The sequence below is a fragment of the Schistocerca piceifrons genome, chromosome 2 (assembly GCF_021461385.2).
Source record: "Schistocerca piceifrons isolate TAMUIC-IGC-003096 chromosome 2, iqSchPice1.1, whole genome shotgun sequence".
Classification (NCBI taxonomy): Eukaryota; Metazoa; Arthropoda; class Insecta; order Orthoptera; family Acrididae; genus Schistocerca; species Schistocerca piceifrons.
This window is the reverse complement of record NC_060139.1, coordinates 714,239,573-714,260,637: the sequence shown is the minus strand read 5'-3', so window position 1 is coordinate 714,260,637 and position 21,065 is coordinate 714,239,573. Positions and strand designations below refer to the sequence as shown.

The window sequence follows — 21,065 nt, the reverse complement described above, 5'->3', positions numbered from 1 at the left end:
AGGAGGTCATCTGACGTTTGCGTAAAAAGAAAAATTAAAAAGCAAAAACACATTGGTGCGATGTGTTGAGCACGGCAGCACGGTAAATGCTGCTTACATTCGGAAAAAAATGTGTTTTGTTTTACCCGAGAATCATTGTACCAAATGTTCAGCTTCTCATGCAACGAAGTCCGTCGACAATCCAAACATATTCGACTGATATACATTGATGATAGTGGAACGTGTTACACCATGAAGCATCAGTTCGATATTTATGAAACTCTGCAGAGATATTGATCATACGTATATTACAAGATTAAACTTTCATTCCATATGGAACTGATGCCCATCAACAACACCAGTATGAGATGTGTAACACACTGACACGAAGTACACTGCTGTAATCGTTGTGGCATGGAATCAAACAACCATCGAACGTCGTTCTGAGAAATTCCTTGTATATCTCAGACACAGCGTTTAGGTCATGAAATTAGCAATCTCGAGGCTGATATGGAAGAAGTAGCTCAGATCTCGGCGTTGCCGGAGCATGTATTTATTCCAGTCTTCTGTTACTCCATATCCTTTTTTCCTCTTTGTTCATCTCTTTCTGCGCTTCTCCCTGTCCATCTGCTCCTTCCCCTCTCTAAGTTCATCTCTACCTGCCCCTCTTAAGTTCATCTCTACCTGCCCCTCTTAAGTTCATCTCTACCTGCCCCTCTTAAGTTCATCTCTACCTGCCCCTCTTAAGTTCATCTCTACACCCCCTCTAAGTCAATCTCCGCCTCCACCTCTATCTGTCAATTTCCTCATCCCAACTCTCACTCTGCCCATCTCCTCCTTTCCCTCTCTCTGGCCATCTTCTCCTCCCCCTCCCACCATCCACCTCAGCCTTTTCCCCACCCGAACATCAGGCTGGTGGTTCTTACCTCCACAGTGTATCTTTCCAAATATTAAGTAATATGTTTCCAAAGTACGGATAAATCGATCCAGGGGTTTAGAAGGAGCTTTCCTCTCGCGTCTTACTAAAGTACGCACATATCATATATATTTCACATATATTTAACATATGTCACACGTATTTGTACCTATATTTCACCTGTATCTGCAGCGAATTTCGTCTTGCAGTTTCGTTTTCACTCAACTCAATTTTTATGTCGCCATACATAGTGAACGATGTGCCGTTGAATGACATAATTTTGCTGGTACAGTCAGTGGTATATTTGGATGCTGTCTGCAAAATTTTTGCGAACAGAGTTGGTAGTAAAGACGTAATATATCTAAAGGTCACACATAATGTGGCAGTTTTTCACCCATTTCGGTGTTTATGACTTTATATCTCCCGTACCATGTGCCATACAATAATGTAATTTTGCTGGTACGTTTAGAGGGATATGTGAATGTTGTCTGCAAAATGTGATAAATTAAAACGTCACGCTCCAAGCGGCAGTTTTATTGCACGGATAGCTAAATGTAGTAAGCGATAAGCTTATTTTCCTTTCATCATTTTCTGGGGATCGTCATCGAGAAAAAGTTTCATAAGGGTTTGAAATTACGTGTAAAGTTTGCTGCAAGTCACTAAGTGCTTCATTCTCAAATAATGGATGAATAAAGTCTGGGAATTCGCGCGTGGTGAGCTACACTGATTTTTAAACTCCACCCCCACCCCTTTGATAGATGGGTGGTTCTTAGCCCCACAACGATTTTTTCTAGACAATAAGTGATACGTGTACCAAGTCTGTTTGAAATCGGTCCAGTGATTTAGTAGGCGATATGGAACATACGTACATACATACATATATTTTTACAATATGTATGGATGTATAAATATCTTCCCATTGCATCATGAACATGTTATATGGGCGATAAATCAAGAGACTGGGCCGGCCAATCAAGGATCTGTACATTCCTTAAAGCATCTGCGATGTGAACTGCGTCTGAGGTCTGTCTTTATCTTGCTGGAATATGCCATTTGGTACTCTGGTCATGAAGGATATGAATAAAAGCTTTACCATTCTTGTCACATATTAGCGAGTTGCACAATCAGCAAACCGCCCTGTTGTATCCTCAGCTCCCCACAGCATGATTCCAAGAGTTGGAGAGGTATGCGTCTCGAGGATCGCTACTCCTCGGTCGTCTACGGACACGATAACGTCGACCTGGCCGCCATAAAGAGAAGTGAGACTCATCGCTGAACACTACATAATGCCACTCAGAGTCAAAGCTGACTCTGGCTATTATTTGTTGTCTGTGGTGTGGTGTCAGCGGGGAACGACCCAGCTTCCAGTAATCTGTTCCCCTACGGTCCCTGGTAACACTGTGCCTGTAACCTCTGTCCGCACTTCACCTGTTTCCATCCGTCTGCTCCTCAGGCCCAGTCGAACGACCTTACCATCTTCTCGCGGTGTAGTCCTTTTGGAAGGATGCCTCCCTACTGTTCTTGCCACACCGTTGTCCCGAGTCCATCGCCTCGCACTCGTTCTGCAGCCATTAGGCTACAGCTAACTGTCTGTGCGATCTGTCGGTCCCAGTTGCAGCAGTTTGGTAGCGTTCGCTGAAGGTATTCATAGTGTAAAGTTTTCCATTCGCGCCAGGGTACATTGCCTCCTGTACCACCTATTCCCAGGCGTTGTGCAATTTTTACGACACTGAGTATCCTATCATTTCTGTAGCCTGAACCACTTCCCCTTGAATTGCTGATATATGCATCGGATTTAGCATAGCTGGTGGTAACCACCTTTTGGCTTTCCACAGAAAGTGGATTTAAGCAGATGTTAAGGTCTGAGTAACCACAAACATCACCATTGCGCGGTACGTGAGACACTATGTTTCGCCAACACGCTTTACGAATCCCATCTTGCTGGATGAGAAGCACAACAAGGTACCAGAAACAGCGACGACAGGATTCAAATGCGATCACGGAAGTCCAACGTACCGCTAGGAAAGCTTAGCTGCGAACCTCTCTGGTGCACCCAGATTCGCTAAACGTTCGATTCGGGAATAACGTATGCCGTAACGAAAATGGTGAAACAATGGCACCTAGGCCGACTAGGAATACTTTTGAAAAGCGCATCAGCAGCAGTTCCAAGAATCGTCATTGTCTTAAACTGATATTCTGAACATTACTTGGAAGTAATACAGTCTATTGACAAAATTTATAGCCGCCTCAGCTTATACGAGTACAAAGCTAATTGTGTCACGTGCGACCGAACTTCTACTCACCAGCCTTTTATAGGTAGCGACCTATCTTTCCTTATACTTCATTTGTATACTTGGCTTTGACAAACGCGTAGATGTATTAATTTAACGGGAAAACGTTTATAACAGCCATTTCTGTATGTGAATATAAGATCTATACACTAGTGATCAACGGTATCCGGACACCTGGCTGAAAAAGACTTACAAGTTCGTGGCGCCCTCCATCGGTAATGCTGGAATTCAATATGGTGTTGGCCCACCCTTAGCCTTGATGACAGCGTCCACTCGCGCAGGCATACTTTCAATCAGGCTCTGGAAGGTTTCTTGGGGAATGGCAGCCCATTCTTCCCTGAGTGCTGCACTGAGGAGAGGTATCGATGTCGGTCGGTGAGGCTTGGCACGAAGTCGGCGTTCCAAAACATCCAAAAGGTGTTCTAAAGGATTCAGGTCAGGACTCTGTGCAGGCCAGTCCATTACACGGATGTTATTGTTGTGTAACCATTCCGCCACAGGCCGTGCATTATGAATACGTGCTCGATCGCGTTGAAAGATGCAATCGCCATCCCCGAAATGCTCTTCGACAATGGGAAACAAAAAGTGCTTAAAACATCAGTGTAGGCCTGTGATGTGACAGTGTCACGCAAGCCCCCTCCATGGAAAACACGATCACACCATAACACCAACGCCTCCGAATTTTACTGTTGGTACAACACACGCTGGCAGATGACGTTCACCGGACATTCGCCATACCCACACCCTGCCATCTTTTCGCCACATTGTCTACCGGGATTCGTCACTCCACACAACATTTTTCCACTTTTCAATAGTCCAATGTTTATGGTCCTTACACCAAGCAAAGCGTCGTTTGGCATTTACCGGAGTGAAGTATGGCTTATGAGTAGCCGCTCGACTTTGAAATCCAAGTTTTCTCACCTCCCGCCTAACTGCCATAGTACTTTCAGTGGATCCTGATGCAGTTTAGAATTCCTGTGTGATGGTTTGGATAGATCTCTGGCTATTACACATTACGACCCTCTTCAACTGTCGGCGGTCTCTGTCAGTCAACAGACGAGGTCGGCCTGTATGCTTTTGTGCTGTACGTATCTCTTCACGCTTCCACTTCACTATCACATCGGAAACAGTGGACCTAGGAATGTTTAGGAGTGTGCAAGTCTCGCTACAGACATATGACACAAGTGACACCCAATCACCTGACCACGTTCGAAGTCCCCTATTTCCGCGGAGCGCCCCATTCTGCCCTCTCACGATATCTAATGATTACTGAGGTCGCTGATATGGAGTGACTGGCAGTAGGTGACAGCACAATGGACGTAATATGAAAAACTTATGTTTTTGGGGGAGTCCAGATACTTTTGATCACATAGTGTATAATTCACGGCATCTTTGTTGTGTCTCACATCACAGTATGAAGGATTCCGGCATCGCTAATTTCCCAGAAGAAATATGAGATTATACAGGAACTGAGATGCCTTTTGATGGTAGGGATAATAAGGTACAGCAGACTTCGGCAATGAACAATTATCTGGTATCTGGCGGTCCAGCTCACCTGCATGTGAGATGTTTCTAGCAGTGTAACTAAACAATATTTTTATAGCGTGTGTGTGCGGCTTAGGGACTGATGACCTTAGCAGTTAAGTCCCATAAGATTTCACACACATTTGAACATTTGATTTTATAGCGTGTGACGGAAACATGTTAGTTTTCCAAGTGCACAAGCAATTTGATGGCACCTAACAAAATAGTATCTTCTCACTGTGGGCTTCATTTGCTATCTGTTATTGTGTTGTTCCATAGTAAGACAGCTGGTACTCCTCGAATATTTATCTTCTTCATTTAGTAACCGTATGTATTTTAATTTACAACATGTTTTCCTTAATTGTTACTCACACCACCGTCCAAATCCACTTTTAGTCGCGTTATAAATGGTTCAAATGGCTCTGAGCACTATGGGACTTAACTGCTCAGGTCATCAGTCCCCTATAACTTAGAACTACTTAAACCTAACTAACCTAAGGACATCACACACATCCATGCCCGAGGCAGGATTCGAACCTGCGACCGTAGCGGTCGCGCGGTTCCAGACTGAAGCGCCTAGAACCGGTCGGCCACCAGTGGCCGGCTCGCGTTATAAATTGACTTTATCCTATCCTTTGTCAAAATTTAGGCGTCAGAGATGAGATGTGTCAGAATATTTAAGGAATGGAGAATTTCAAAGACACAAACATGTTATGGGAGTGCTGAAAATCAACGTAAAACTCAAAATTGCTGAAGAAATTGACTGTTCCAGTCAATCCTCTTTTTCTCTATTGTATTTCTTGATTTCCGTGCTTGAGAAACAAATTAGAGAAAAATTGTATGAAAATTCCACTTTATGAAAGCCACTATTGATATACTTTTCATTAACGTTTTATGTTTCGTACGTTACGTGCTATGCTCGTGCTTCTGTGGCTAATTTATAGGACTAACAGATTTTGTCAATGAATTACAACAGATGATCGTATGATGAAGGCTTAAAACTATTTCTAAAAAAGCAAATGAAAACTGTATTTATTGCAAGATAATAACCAGTCTTAATCATATACATATTTTTGTAAGCATTTTTCGACTCTCACAGATTCATCCTCAGGTCCTGGAACCGTAATCGCTGTTCATATCTGAATGCGTAGATAAAGAAGTTCACTTACAGATGGCAGATGCTTACAGACGCTGGTCGTCTTCGGTCCCAAGTGTTCAGCAAAAAACAATATGAAACACATGTTAAGAGAATCCGCCACTCAAAACAGCCATCGGACAAAAAACGAATTGCAATAAAGACAAAAAGAAAAAAAATCAGGGAGAAGAGCTATAGTAACAGATCAGAAAATACTTCTTGTTAAGAGAAATAACTTTATTTACCGACAGATATGCATGTTCTTTAAATACGTAAAAATTTCAGGCTCTCTAAATATATCCAAACTACATCTTTTAGGAACATAATGATATATTAATAATATCTTTACGTCCTGTTTTATTCTGGTATTAGTGTCAAATTAGAACTAAAAGCTGTTTCACTGCTACCTACTTTCCAATGTTTTATAAAGCGGGCGACTAAAGATTTGTTCGTTTGGCCCATGCAAAATTTCAGACAGATGCCACATTTTATCTTATAGACAGCTGACTCTTTATTGCGGACTACTCTTTCGTTACAGCATGTTTTTATGTTAACGTTCATTTTCCGTACTGAATAGTACTCTAGTTTTATTGTTAAAGAAAGAAAAAGCAATTTGATCAGACACTTTTTATGCTGTAAGTCACTGCCAACGAAATATTTTTATTGCTTTATTTATGTACTGAAGTTCCGTGTTTACTATCTACACTGCTCCTCCATGTATTTTACTATTTTTCTTTGTTTTTTAATTGAACATCTGATGGTTACTCTCTGAGAAACAGCCGCCGGTAATGATACCGCGTGTGTGACCCGAGCCTGGAAAGATCCACGAGTTTTCGCATTATCTTCGGCGGATCGTGCCTCATATACTCAGAACGATAAGACAGACAAAACCTATCGCTGAAATAGCAAACAAATTAGCCAGTAAAAAACAACATGAAACCTCAGTGTTAGCAGCGACACACAGCTGCCTGACAGAGTTAATACGTTCGTTGTATTGCGCAAATTTAAACGATGAGTCCGTTGTGATATAGTTCGACGTCTGGCATGGTCGTGTTTTTTTTTTTTTCTTAATAGGCGTGATGATTACCTCTGAGTGTTCTAGGACATTGGCTGAACAGGGAATACAAGCACTGTTTGACAAGTTCTGTCCTGGATGTAAAGCATGTGCAATATTTTTAGCCTTGCGAAGCGGAGTGCGTCCATCTGCTAAGTGTTTTTGTTTTCAGTAGTCTAAATAAACTGGTCTCCATACCCATTCTGAAGCGGACGTGGTTCAATTCGTCTCTGCCAAAGAAGAGGTAATCTCAACAGAAATGTTTACTGGTATGAAAGAGTCCTTGCTATAAACCGCTCGTTTACAGGCGGCATGAAGGAAAATCGGCAAGTTGGGGCGCATATACATCTGATTTCGAAGTATTGAAGTTGAAGAGTCAAACAGCAACGAAGACGAGTATCTCCAGTGGGCCTCGCATTCCTCGTTGGAGCGAAATCGTATGTATGTGAGCAGTACCCATACTGAAAGAAAGCAGCCGAAAACAACTGCAAGTGTACCGTCTAATAAAAGCCACAAATTTAGTATTAGAATCGTAGCCATATCTTAAAAGTAGGCAAAAAATTACGACGGGCCAAACTCAAATATTATATTTATCACAACAACATCTGGAGATGCAGCAGTGTACTTACTTTGTATACTTCACTGTCTGAGAACTTAACAAAAACTAAAACATTAACGGCACGTCACTAATCGGCGTGGAAATTTTCTGACAGAATCTTTAACTGCTACCGTTATTTATCGAGTGGTTGTTACTGTAGAAAATAGCAATTATAGAGATGTATATTTAAAATATAAGTACGTATATCTTAAACCGCTTACAACGACCATTAATCGTTTTTTAGACGCTACCGGACTTTTACGTTGTTTGTAGATACACTGACTATTTGTTACGGGGCCAATAAACTCCTCCACCCTACCACGGAATCTTTAAAGAATCGAACTCCATTGCATAAAACACCGTATCTCCCGAAATCTGTGTAACACAAACGATAGTATTTTGCAGATACATTCAGTAGTGGATGTGGTTGCTATCTGCAAAGTGTGTTGCGAACAGAGTTAAAAATAAATGAATAATAAATTTAAACATAATGCCTGATGAAATGTAAGAGATGACTTTTTATTTAATTATTTCATATGTGTGTACGGGACGAAGGGCGGCACTGAGTAAAAGTTTCGTAAAAGTTCCATATTGTGTGTAAAGTTTGTTGAAAGTTGCTAAGTGCTCTTACTCTCAAATATCTGATGAATACTGTCGGGGTATTTGCGCCCGTGAGTTATGCAGCCTTAAGACAAATACAAGTTTCTGACTTCAATACTTGACTTATCGTATTAAACGTTTGATGTTAGACTATACCGATTAGATTACGACAAAATTTTAAATTTTTGAATTCCGTTCATAATTATATGGCGTATTGAAAACCAAATTTTTGTTGTCCTGGAAGCAGTTAGACAGGCAACTTCCAACTGAAACAGTGTACAGTGCAGTTTTAACCGTTTATCAATGCAGATACGGTCGAGAAAAATCGGTGAATATCAATTAAAAACCATCATTTAAAATATTAAAGTATTATATTAGCACGACACTGGAAGCCACACCACACGAAGGGACTGTGGTAAGCACCACATACGTAACAGAGGGTACAAATGCTAAAAAAACTAGAGGTGGTAAAAGACAAAAAATGGGACACGATGTCTAAAATGCATATCTTAAGAGCTATACTTATTTTACTTTACTTTATGGTCCGGGTGAGAACATCTGAACTTTTTCTTAAAAACTCAGCAGCTTTAATGGCCATGTTGTTGCTCAAAAATAGATCTTCCGCTGTGCAAACAAATTCCTTCCGTTGGTACATGAGCAAACGTTCAACAGTCTGTGTTTCTCCGCATTCATATTGATCATCTTCTGAGCAGCCCCACTTAATCATGTTTACTTTGCATTTTGCGACTCCTGCCCTTGATCTGTTCAGTGATCTCCACAAACTATACTGTAGTTCCTCCTCTTGTGTGATTTTGTCCTTGGGATGTTGGTTTGAATTGTGAAGAGTCCAAACAAAGATGGGCGGCGGCTCTCACTTCGGCCTTCTGACGCTACTGTCCGTATAATAAAGCGCTTGCTTGAGACAAACTCGTGGCTGTGTGGCTGCTATACATGAACTGCCATGGGTCGATTTGCTGCTTTTTTCCTTTCTGTTTCACTGGCTACCGCGTGTCTGATATTTGGTGGTGCTATCGCTGCAAGTGGGCAAATTTTGTGGACAGATTTAGGTCTGAGACATCTAGTGACAACCTTGATAGTCTCACTCAAAGCAACGTCTGCTTGTCTGAAGTGGCTAGACGCCTTCCATATTGGAGCCGCATATTGTCCAGCTGCAAAACAGTCCCATTGCTGATGACCGAAGACGTTCAGGTTGTGCTCCTCATATTGAACCAGTCAGTTTGCTAATAATATTGTTCTTGTACATATTTTTCCTCTTAGATTAGTGTTTTTCTTTTTATAAATATTCAGAAGCGAAGATGAAAAAGTTGTCCTCTGCATTTTAAAGCCCATGTTCACTGGACTTTTTTCTTCGAATGGTCACTTCTGTAATATCCCTGAATATTGACCATTCTTCCTGGGACACCCCATATAGTTACACTGAATGCAATGCAAGTGCGTCAGAACGATGCCATGGCGACTAGCTGCCGCAGCGACGGCAACCACATCACAGCAAAAAGTGATAATTAATGTTCTCAACGAGCGTTTGGAGACCACGCGTATCATACACCTAAATATCCAGAACAATGTTCCTGAACAGTGTCCGATATTTTCTTAGTGAAGTTCGGTTTCACAACACGTAAGTGCCTGTGAAGAACCCACTGTCTGAAGATAAGCATTTCGTTGCTCGACTGCAGACCAGTGGGAGTATAAAACGTTTTTAAAAAGCATTGCAAAGAGGCTGTCCGCAATTTCTAGCGTCCACTGTAATTCCAAGTATTTTTACGTTGAGCAGTTAGAACAATTTATATAAAATTACAGACACACGTGTTTTAGAATACGTTGGTGGGGGGTTCGAAACGTAGCAGTTCGTGATTCACGATAAATGCACGAGTTAATAGAGCGCCAGTTGTATGTTATTGTGTTCAACACCTTGTGCTTTCAAAAGTATCTCTCTCTTAAAGGTAATAAACAACATATCAAAACTTTGCCTGTGCTGCAGCCATTACTTAAGTTGTGAATATTTTGCTATTACGTCGTTACGGTTCAGCAAGGTTACGCTACGTATAGGCGACAATTCTTCGCAAGCATTAAAGCCTTTTTTGCCTCTTCGTTCACTGACAAATTACTGGTCGTGCTATAGATATCAGGAAACAGAGAAAAGACGCATCTCCTTCTGCGAAACAAAAATACTTCGATAAAATTACAATTAATTCATTGTACGTAGTTTTTATTGTTACAACAAGAATAATTTCGACAGTTCTTACTACGAGGATCTTTCAATAAGCAATGCCCCAATTTTTTTCTCAGAACATGTTTATTATCGAGAGTCAGAATTTGGTGACAATATACATCAACATGTCTTGTCCATGTCCTATTTTTCTACGTAGTCTCCATCAAGTTCTATGGCCGTACGCCAACGTTGTGGAAGAGCATCTATTCCCTGCTGATAAATGCTCTTGTCCTGTAGGCTTGTGGTTTGCTGTGAGCGTTCGTGGAACCCATAGTAAGCACCTCTTTGAATATCCAAGAGTCTCGATCATTGCAGGCGCGTTTGCAATGTTGACCGACAACTGTAGAGCCAAACGTCGAGTTGTGATGCGCTGGTCGGCACGAATAATGGCATCCGCACGATTCAGCATGTCTGGAGCAGTGGCTGTGACAGGACGTACCGAGCGTGGCTGATCACGCAGATCTGTTACTGAATTTCCTGAGGCTGTAACTTTCTTTGCCCATCGGCCAGCTGTACTCCTATCAACTGCAGCATCGCCATACACTGCACACAAACGTTTATGGATGTTCACTACGGAACCGATATGGCTGTCAGACGAAATCGCGATGAGCATAGAGAAAATCATTCTACCGACGCACCAGGTTGAAGATACCCGTTTGGTAAAACACCCTGCCTTCTGCCTGAAAACGTCCGTAACTGCCTGCTGCACAATCTCGTCCGACGAGAATCGTCGACCCTTCAACGCTTCTTTTAAGGGACCGAAGGCGTGATTAAGGACTATAGGGTGGGTGTTCGAGTGTCTCCCATTTGAATTGGTGCCAGGAAATTTGCGATATGGGGGCGTGCTTTACTATGAAGCAGCAGCATCCATTATCGCAGAACGGTAGTTTTCGACAAACGTGCTGTCCCTTACACATTCTTCATTCTCCGATGGATGTCTGCCCGGTGTTTGCCCTTCGGCAGCCAAGAAAAGAATATCACCACGCTTGACCTGTTTGGACTCATTTGGTAATAACGTCGCCATAGTCCACGTTTCTGCATTTACCGCACGCACGTCGGAAAGACACGAATGCCACGCTAATCCCTTATCGACATGTCGGTTCTGATACACCTGCATCTGAGTGGCGCTACGTTGCATATCCGCCGCAGCAACGCCCTGAAACGGAAACTCTTTGATCGCCTGTTACAGCATCAGTCATAAATTTTCCTGGTGCTGGTTATGGAATTGTACACTCACTGTGGATTATCTATCTTCTCGCGCGCGTCATCGAAAGGCAGCGAAAGCTTAAACATAGGCTTACGGCGTGTCGGCACAGATGGCGCAGTGTTTGTTACCGCCATAAGAGGCGTCTGCATGTCTTCCTTGCGCGACCCGCAGGCTTCTCCTTAACTACGCCTGCTAGCGAAAGCGGGGACATGGTGATGCTGAGAGCACTTTCGCGTACCTCTTGCACAAGTCCTAATGCCGTGGGCAGGTCAGCAATTGGAGGGTTTCTTGTCCCCTTAAGTACTTTGCGTAGGAGATATCTCATGCCACCACACTACCGGAAACGAAATGTGTCAGTCAGGAAGAGTGGGGAACGTAAACGGTTCCTAGACAGAAGCACCGGCTCTTTGACACCGTATCACTTACACTGATCCTGGCTCAAAGTTTGAAACGGAACATGTAGTTGACAGATCGTTGTACTCAGGGGGTGTGCTCTCATTATGCGGACTACAGCTGCAAGGAATATTAATTTTACAGCCAGTCCCATATTCGAAAAATAAGCATTTTCGCAAATGAGGGAAGCGCTCATTGCCACCCTGGGCAAGATGCCAGTGGAGATACTGTGCCGACGCCTCCTTCGACCCGTTATGTAGCATCATCAAGTGTGTACCCATGTTGTTTCGACTACTGGGACGAGTGCCTGTTCAGTTTAGTGTCGTGTTTGTGTGTTATGGATAAATGGAACGAAGAGGGTGTAAACTGATGCTGGCACACAGCCAATTCACTAGGAAAAAATTGACCATGGAACTTAACGACCCCATCCGACGGAGTGATCACCGTTAACCGAATCACAAGAGGGGGACGACATTGACGCTAAAACTGGTGATTAACAACTTGAAGCAACTACCCTTCTTTGAACGCCAACCAAATACTTGTAATGAATTTTTTTTCCGTCATCAGGATTCGGAAAGGCTTACTCCGAATTGAGCTGCTCCGCACAAGCGTGTGTCAGTCAGGTGGGTGACAGTAATATACCAGTTAAATTATTTGTACAAATGAAACCATCGTCCGTGCTAGGCTGTATTGTTTTCGTTTTTTATTAGTTGTGCTATCGGCCGATGTCAACAATTACGTCATTATCAAGCATCTAAAATGAAGCAAACGAAAATCGAACACACTACGTATAACATCAGTACATACGTTCCAAAAACTTTGGTTTTGTAAGGTAGGTACAGATTTTATGTATGCTCGATGTTGATTTACTTCATTTTAGATGCTTGATAATAACGATTGCACAGCTAATAAAAAAATAGAAACAATACAGCCTCATATGGACCATGCTTTCATTCACAAAGCTTCTAGAGGCAAATTATAAATTACTTGTGCCGCCGATATTCCTGATCAGACGGTCTTACACAGATCGAAAATTAGAGTTCGATTATAACATTAGTAACACGAGCGAGGGAAACAGCCTATATTGAAGGATCAAAACGGTTAAAATGAATAATTCAATATATATTAGAAAATCTTCATATTTATTGATGTTTTTAATTTTTGAAACTTCCTGGCAGATTAAAACTGTGTGCCCGACCGAGACTCGAACTCGGGACCTTTGCCTTTCGCGGGCAAGTGCTCTACCATCTGAGCTACCGAAGCACGACTCACGCCCAGTCCTCACAGCCTTACTTCTGCCAGTAATTTAATTCTTCTGCCAGTAAATTAATTTTTGTTTATGTAAAAGGACGCAAATTGCTCTCCCACATGGAGGTGAAAACTGGATGCTAAATGTTAGCGTTCCTAAAATCTCTCATTTCTAACGCGTTAAATATCTTATAGAATAAAAAGTCTGGAAAAACAGGTCTTGACGTCCCAAACGAGGGACGAATTAATTTTCAAGTCAATAGCTATTGTTATCGGGGTTTGTCGCTGGACTTTATAATCGGCAATGATTTACTCTCGAGTAGAATCGTGATAATGGAATGGACCTCAAAAGCTGTAACTAATTTTTATAGTGATCCTATCGCATGAAGTGCAAGGAACACTACAAGCACAATGGAGTTTTTGTGGATGGACCAAAGAACCTAAAAGATAATTTCCTAAATAAAATACTGGTTGCAGACGAGTTCAGTTTGCGTGTTGCGACAACCGTTCCAGATACCTAGGTGACGAAGGGGAATCTGGCAGACACTTTGCGACTATTCAAGGGTTAGACAGACTCGCTTATAGGGTTTAGAGGACCAGAGGCCGATAATGAGTACGCACCCCACGCCGCCCGTGCAAATACAGAAGTCACGCAACGAGACGAACATGTTAGAACGTGGCGTGAGGCCGAAATCGAAGCACTAGCTGACGAAACCAAGCGCGACATGGCGACACCACAGGTCGGAAGTGAAGCCCTCACATTGACAGAGGCGCTCATGCGGAGCGCAGAATGCGACAGAGACTGTAACGTCGCAGAGAAACACTTTGTGGTGTGCCACGAAATCATAGGATCTGACCATCCACCAGCAATACAAGACAATGTTGTTTCATGCGCGGAAGGAAGAGTTATCAGTACCCTTTTTGGGGGTACTGAAACACTAGGTATAACGTAGAGATAGCTACTGAAACTTCCAGTATATCTGATTATTTATTTAATTATAAAACTACATTATAATTAACATAATCTAGCATTACAACAGTTTTCAAATTCAAATATTTCATAGGTGTTGTAGTCTTCACGACTTCTTATAAGTGGCAGTCAAATGAAAACGAAATAAGTAGAAAAAGGTACATTAAATCGTTTATTATTTCAAAGATAATCGCCATAGCTATTATTTATTTGCGCTTGCCTATGGAACCGTGATTGTATCCACGTGTGTACTTCATTATCCGAAGCAAATCGACGGCCTCGAATGTATTTCTTCAGGGCCCCAAAGATATGGGAATCGCGTGTAGAGAAATCGGGACTGTATAGAGGATGTGTGGACCTCTCTTCATGCGACTTCCGTATCTGTGGAGTACTGAAGAAACACATTCGTGGCTGTCGATCTGTGTAAGAGGTGAAGGTGTAAGTCTGGGTACAATCATGGTTCCATAGGCAACCGCAAATATTTCTCTATGAAGGCACTGACTGCCTTTCTCACAGCGGGATAATGAATGAACAGTTATGGCGATTAGCTTTGTGGTAATGAACAGTCTGTTTACTTTTTTCCATCTGTTTCGTTTTCATTTGTTCGCCCCTTGTACTTCATTCTTGGTATCAGTAGCAAGACGTCTGCCTTTCATAAACCGAGAGGGTACATAACCCAAAGGTTGAAACAACTGAATTGGAATACCAACCAACGTAACGAACCTCAGATTGGTGACGGTTTTTTCACACATGTTTCAGTGGTCAGATTAACATTTTCAGTTTTATCATCCACCGACAAAGTCAGAAATTCCGAACTTTCCCCTCGCACAAAAATTATAGGGAAGTTTTAGATTGTTAGTAATTTTGACGCTGATCTTACCTTAACCTCTAAGATAAGTAGCAACAAAAGGCAGGACACACCACACAATCACGCATACGACCAACAAGTAAGAAACAGTAAGTGAATAACCAAATATCGCGTGTCCCGTCTCTCAGTTCACTCACACAACAGGAAAGCAGACTTACAGATTGGCTGCCAGCCATTCAATTGTCGAGAACAGTTGTCTGCAGCTTCGAAACGTTCGAAACAGTTAAATGTATCGCTTTTCCCACCCAGACTGCATTGGAATCGTTCATACTGCGATTGCCAATATGTAAAAATGAAATAGATTCGATTTACGTCCGTGAAACAAATCGTTAGCAACCTTTTAAGTTTTCCAACATCGGAAAGAAGTGACTTTGTGAACAGAAAAGCTTAGGGGTATGCGTCTCGCAACGTTCTCCCAGAAAAAGAGCACCGCTGAAGGTAAACGGTTAGCGGTGATCCATGTGCTTTCCCATGCGTCATAGTGGCGACAGACATCCGCGAATACCTTACTCGGACGCGAGTGACTAATTATAGGAGTTGCAAACTCCCGGTATATTGTGAATGTTGCATGCCTTACGAATTAGTATGTATTTATTTTGGTTAGATAGTAATTTGTGTGTGTGTGTGTGTGTGTGTGTGTGTGTGTGTGTGTGTGCGTGTGTGTGCGGACGTAGTGTACGGGAATGGACGTGGAGAGGTGAAGTGTCGAGTGCACGTATGAGTTCATCATATCTCTTCCCTGACGCACCGTGCAGCGCTAGTTCAAGAGCAGCCGTCCGTGTTAAAGGACGAAATGTCGGTGTTTCACGTCCCGTCGACAACGAAGTCAATAGAGACGGAGCACAAGCTCAGGTTAGGGACGGAAATCGACCATAGCCTTTCAAGGAAACCGACCAGCCACTTGTCTTACGCAATCTAGGGAATCACGGAAAACTTCCATTCAGATGATCGAGCAGGGATTTGAACCGTCGTCCTCTCGAATGCCAGTGCAGTGTGCTAGCCAATGCGTACCTCGGTCGGTCCGTCCGTGTTAGTCAGTCTGGAACACCTTACACGAAATTATAACGCAGTTCACGACAGTACAAAGCCATTTAACTTTACGTTATTTCTTTGGTTTATGCATAATTTTAATGTGATGTGCACACTTTTTTGTGTCTATTCTCAAATGATTTGTCGAGTTGGATGACGCTAGAGTGGATGACGAGTGCTACCCACACACAGTAGCCGTGCAAGCTTCATGGAGCAGTTTTAGAGGACACGCCTGGATCACCACGTGGTTGTTGAAGAAGCAGTGTATTTGTACGGCAGTCCATCTTAGAAGGTAGGGGTTACAACTGCTTGAATACACGAGTACAGAAATAGGTACAGGCATTGCTCTGCCTCGTCCCTTTTTTCTCTCCCTGTTAACATTCGAATCCATTCTCATGGCTTGTTCAGCTGGCGTTGTAACTCTTATTGAAGGTACATGAGGCCTCCAAAGATAGATAATGAACACTTTGCACCTGATGATCGCAGATGATGAGGTGCTATAGAAAGCACAGACTTCTCTTGCATTTATTGCCAATGTGTGAATCAACCCCGCTGAGAAGTATAGTTTACAGTATTGCCTTGTTACCCATCTCACCTAGCCTTTGGTAGTCTAAGAAAGCCTATCATTAATATTCCCCGGTTTGCTTGCTTAATTATCTGGGTTGACACCCTCTTTATGGGTCTAGATTTCTTTGATAAATGATGTTGCTGTATGACGTTTATTCTTGTTACAAGAGTTCCATACGTCTTAATTCTGTGTGTCTTGTATGTAATTGTCGCTTTTTTTGTGTATGACATGATGACCCTGTTTAATGTAGTTTATATGCTTGCTCTGTTCTTGACATGTTGTTGGTCCTTGTACATTTTCTTTACATATATCGTATCTCTGTTGCTAATGACTTATTAAGGGCATCATTTGTGGTAATTGCTGATTGGGCTTAACACACTTTGGACTCACCTAGAAACAATGTCACATCCCCGTAAACGCACTTAACTTGCGAATGAAGTGCAGTTTTTTTTTTAATATTAAGAACTGAACACTTGTTTTACGAATAGGTAATCTGTGTGAAAAGATGGGCACATTACAATGGCTCTGAACCTTCTGTACCAAAAGCTTAAGAATCATGCCGATGAGCAATGCAATGCTTTGCATCCCAGGCGCACAGGTCAAGAGCACTGCACTTAGGCCACACATGAACGTGAAACTTTCCTGAATGCCAGAGAGGACCAGTTAACTTCATGTGTTTGCTTTACTCTGAAAGAGTTGGCCCATTTAGTCGAAAGTCAACCAGTGGAGGGAAGCATGAATTCAGCTGGCCCGCATCACCACCTCAGGGCCACAGTACATGGGAGCTGAAGCCTGCCCGCTGTCACTCAAAGCCAATTAAATACAGAGTCCGTCGACAGGTGATATAGAGTGGTTTATTCCCCCACCGCTGCTCGTGGTCTAGCGGTAGCGTTCTCGCTCCCTGAACACGGGTTCGATTCCTAGCGGGCTCAGGGATTGTCACCTCCCCGAGATGAATGGGTGTTGTGTCGTCTTCATCATAATCATTCATCCCAATTACGGTCGGAGGAAGGCAACAGCACATCACCTCCATAAGGACCTTGCCTAGTACGCGGTGCGGGCCACCCGCATCGTTCCCCTACGCTCTGTCAAGAAGCATGGGACTTCATTTCCATTTCCATTCCCCTACCGCAGACGTGCCGAATTACTTAGTCGTATCTGAATCAAGTCAAATTGGTCCAGAGATTATATTTGTATTGATGATTTGTGAATGATTATAATAATAAACTGTTTCTATGTATTTACTAGTTTTCCTTTTATTCAGTTAATTTTGATGGCCAGCAATGTCAACAGTATTAGCATTTCAGTTAATCAAATTTGACTTAACCGCAGTGCATGGATTGCCTTTTGTCAAAATAAATAACACAGAGTTTTCAGAATGTCCTGTTGAGAAAAATAAGTTCTCGCATTTGGGGTGAACGTCTCACTTTAAGACATTAAGTGGTAACATAAATGCTGGTAAAAATACAACATTTCAGATCTCAAATATGTAAGAATGTATTTGACTTTAGACTGAGAAGTTGGTTCCCTTGCAATTTTCATATGAATTTATACTTAACCAGTATTTACTTAGTACATTCGTAGCTATTATCATCATTATCAACTTAGTTCAAGTGCTACTGTTTACGACAGTTGGTTTTACGAATTACACACACTTAAATGTTTGAACAACATGTACCTAATTTACTGTCTTCAGCTTTCCACGACAACACAATGTACGAGGGTGTGCTGAAAAGTAATGCCTTCAGATTCTTTGTGTGAAAACTCTAAAAGCTTTTTGAATAAAACAAAGTTTATTCTATATCATCTTCTTCTTCTTTTTATTGTTTGACATGGTCAAAATGTAGATACACGACCTATTGTACTGAAGCTGTGGATTGACCATGCCAAACAATACATAGACGTGTCAGGTCAGACGTCTGGAGACTATAGAAAATTTTTAAAAATCTAAAAACGGGTTTCTGTAAGTCGAAACTACACTCCTGGAAATTGAAATAAGAACACCGTGAATTCATTGTCCCAGGAAGGGGAAACTTTATTGACACATTCCTGGGGTCAGATACATCACATGATTACACTGACAGAACCACAGGCACATAGACACAGGCAACAGAGCATGCACAATGTCGGCACTAGTACAGTGTATATCCACCTTTCGCAGCAATGCAGGCTGCTATTCTCCCATGGAGACGATCGTAGAGATGCTGGATGTAGTCCTGTGGAACGGCTTGCCATGCCATTTCCACCTGGCGCCTCAGTTGGACCAGCGTTCGTGTTGGACGTGCAGACCGCGTGAGACGACGGTTCATCCAGTCGCAAACATGCTCAATGGGGGACAGATCCGGAGATCTTGCTGGCCAGGGTAGTTGACTTACACCTTCTAGAGCACGTTGGGTGGCACGGGATACATGCGGACGTGCATTGTCCTGTTGGAACAGCAAGTTCCCTTGCCGGTCTAGGAATGGTAGAACGATGGGTTCGATGACGGTTTGGATGTACCGTGCACTATTCAGTGTCCCCTCGACGATCACCAGTGGTGTACGGGGAGTGTAGGAGATCGCTCCCCACACCATGATGCCGGGTGTTGGCCCTGTGTGCCTCGGTCGTATGCAGTCCTGATTGTGGCGCTCACCTGCACGGCGCCAAACATGCATACGACCATCATTGGCACCAAGGCAGAAGCGACTCTCATCGCTGAAGACGACACGTCTCCATTCGTCCCTCCATTCACGCCTGTAGCGACACCACTGGAGGCGGGCTGCACGATGTTGGGGCGTGAGCGGATGACGGCCTAACGGTGTGCGGGACCGTAGCCCAGCTTCATGGAGACGGTTGCGAATGGTCCTCGCCGATACCCCAGGAGCAACAGTGTCCCTAATTTGCTGGGAAGTGGCGGTGCGGTCCCCTACGGCACTGCGTAGGATCCTACGGTCTTGGCGTGCATCCGTGCGTCGCTGCGGTCCGGTCCCAGGTCGACGGGCACGTGCACCTTCCGCCGACCACTGGCGACAACATCGATGTACTGTGGAGACCTCACGCCCCACGTGTTGAGCAATTCGGCGGTACGTCCACCCGGCCTCCCGCATGCCCACTATACGCCCTCGCTCAAAGTCCGTCAACTGCACATACGGTTCACGTCCACACTGTCGCGGCATGCTACCAGTGTTAAAGACTGCGATGGAGCTCCGTATGCCACGGCAAACTGGCTGACACTGACGGCGGCGGTGCACAAATGCTGCGCAGCTAGCGCCATTCGACGGCCAACACCGCGGTTCCTGTTGTGTCCGCTGTGCCGTGCGTGTGATCATTGCTTGTACAGCCCTCTCGCAGTGTCCGGAGCAAGTATGGTGGGTCTGACACACCGGTGTCAATGTGTTCTTTTTTCCATTTCCAGGAGTGTAATTGTCAAATTAAATAAACTGCTTGTCTTGACTCTCAACGATTTTTCTGAATTCACAGCTTTATTTTTCATGTTTACATACTTATTTCTCAACACAGTCACCTTGGCGGCAAACACATTTCTCCCAACGACAGACCAGTTTGTTGATACCGGCACTATAGAATGTTTGACTTTGTTGACGGAGCCACAATCTCGCCTCTCTTGCACCGTTTCATCACTGTCGAAGTGAAATCGTCGAAGGTGTTCTTTAAGTTCTGCAAAAAGATGCAAATCGGATGGGGCCACGTCGAGACGGTATGGAGGAAGATCAATGACAGTGAACCTAAGGCGACGAATTCTTGAAGATGCCGCAATGCTCCTATACGTGTAGGGCCAACTGGCGCTGTCCACGCTGAAGGAGAGGGTGCTCCATGTGTGAACGAACCCTTTGAATTCGTGCTTTCACTTTCTCACGCATTGACATAGTTACGTTATACACCGCCACGCTACACGCTACAATTCAGAGTCCTCTAGCGGCAGAGGGCTGCGACTTGCGTCAGCGAAGCGAGAAAGTCGACCACGTAATATGCATGACATATCATACCTCAACCGATATTGAGAACAGAATAAACAAAACGTCCGAACAGGTATCAACCGGCCGCCGTGTCATCTTCAGGCTCTAGGCGTCACCGGATGCAGATACGGAGGGGCATGTGGTCAGCACACCCCTCTCCCGGCTGTTGTCAGGTTTCGTGACCAGTGCCGCTACTTCTCAATCAAGTAGCTCCCCAGTTGGCCTCACAAGGGCTGAGTGCACCCCACTTGCCAACAACCCTCGGCAGACCCCGACGGTGACCCATCTAAGTGCTAGCCGAGCCCGATTGCGCTTAACTTCGGTGATCTGACGGAAACCGGTGTTACCACTACGGCAAGGCCGTTGGCTCTCGTATGAATCAGGCATAAGGAAGTAAAGGAGAATAATTTTTTTTAATTAGCCTGCCTATGTTGGATCATACTAGAGTTCTTAAATAATACAGGAGATATGCCTCCGTTTTTTGCTTTAGTTTCAAACAGTT

At 43.5% G+C, this 21,065-nt stretch overlaps 1 protein-coding gene and 1 pseudogene across 1 annotated transcript in view; both read right to left on the bottom strand.

The window, feature by feature from the left end:
* Positions 1–21,065, bottom strand: part of LOC124777868 (cGMP-dependent protein kinase, isozyme 2 forms cD4/T1/T3A/T3B) — a 553,690-nt gene that overhangs the window by 413,691 nt on the left and 118,934 nt on the right. The gene's annotated exons all lie outside the window — the stretch shown is intronic.
* On the bottom strand, positions 20,813–20,931 carry LOC124778043 (annotated as a pseudogene).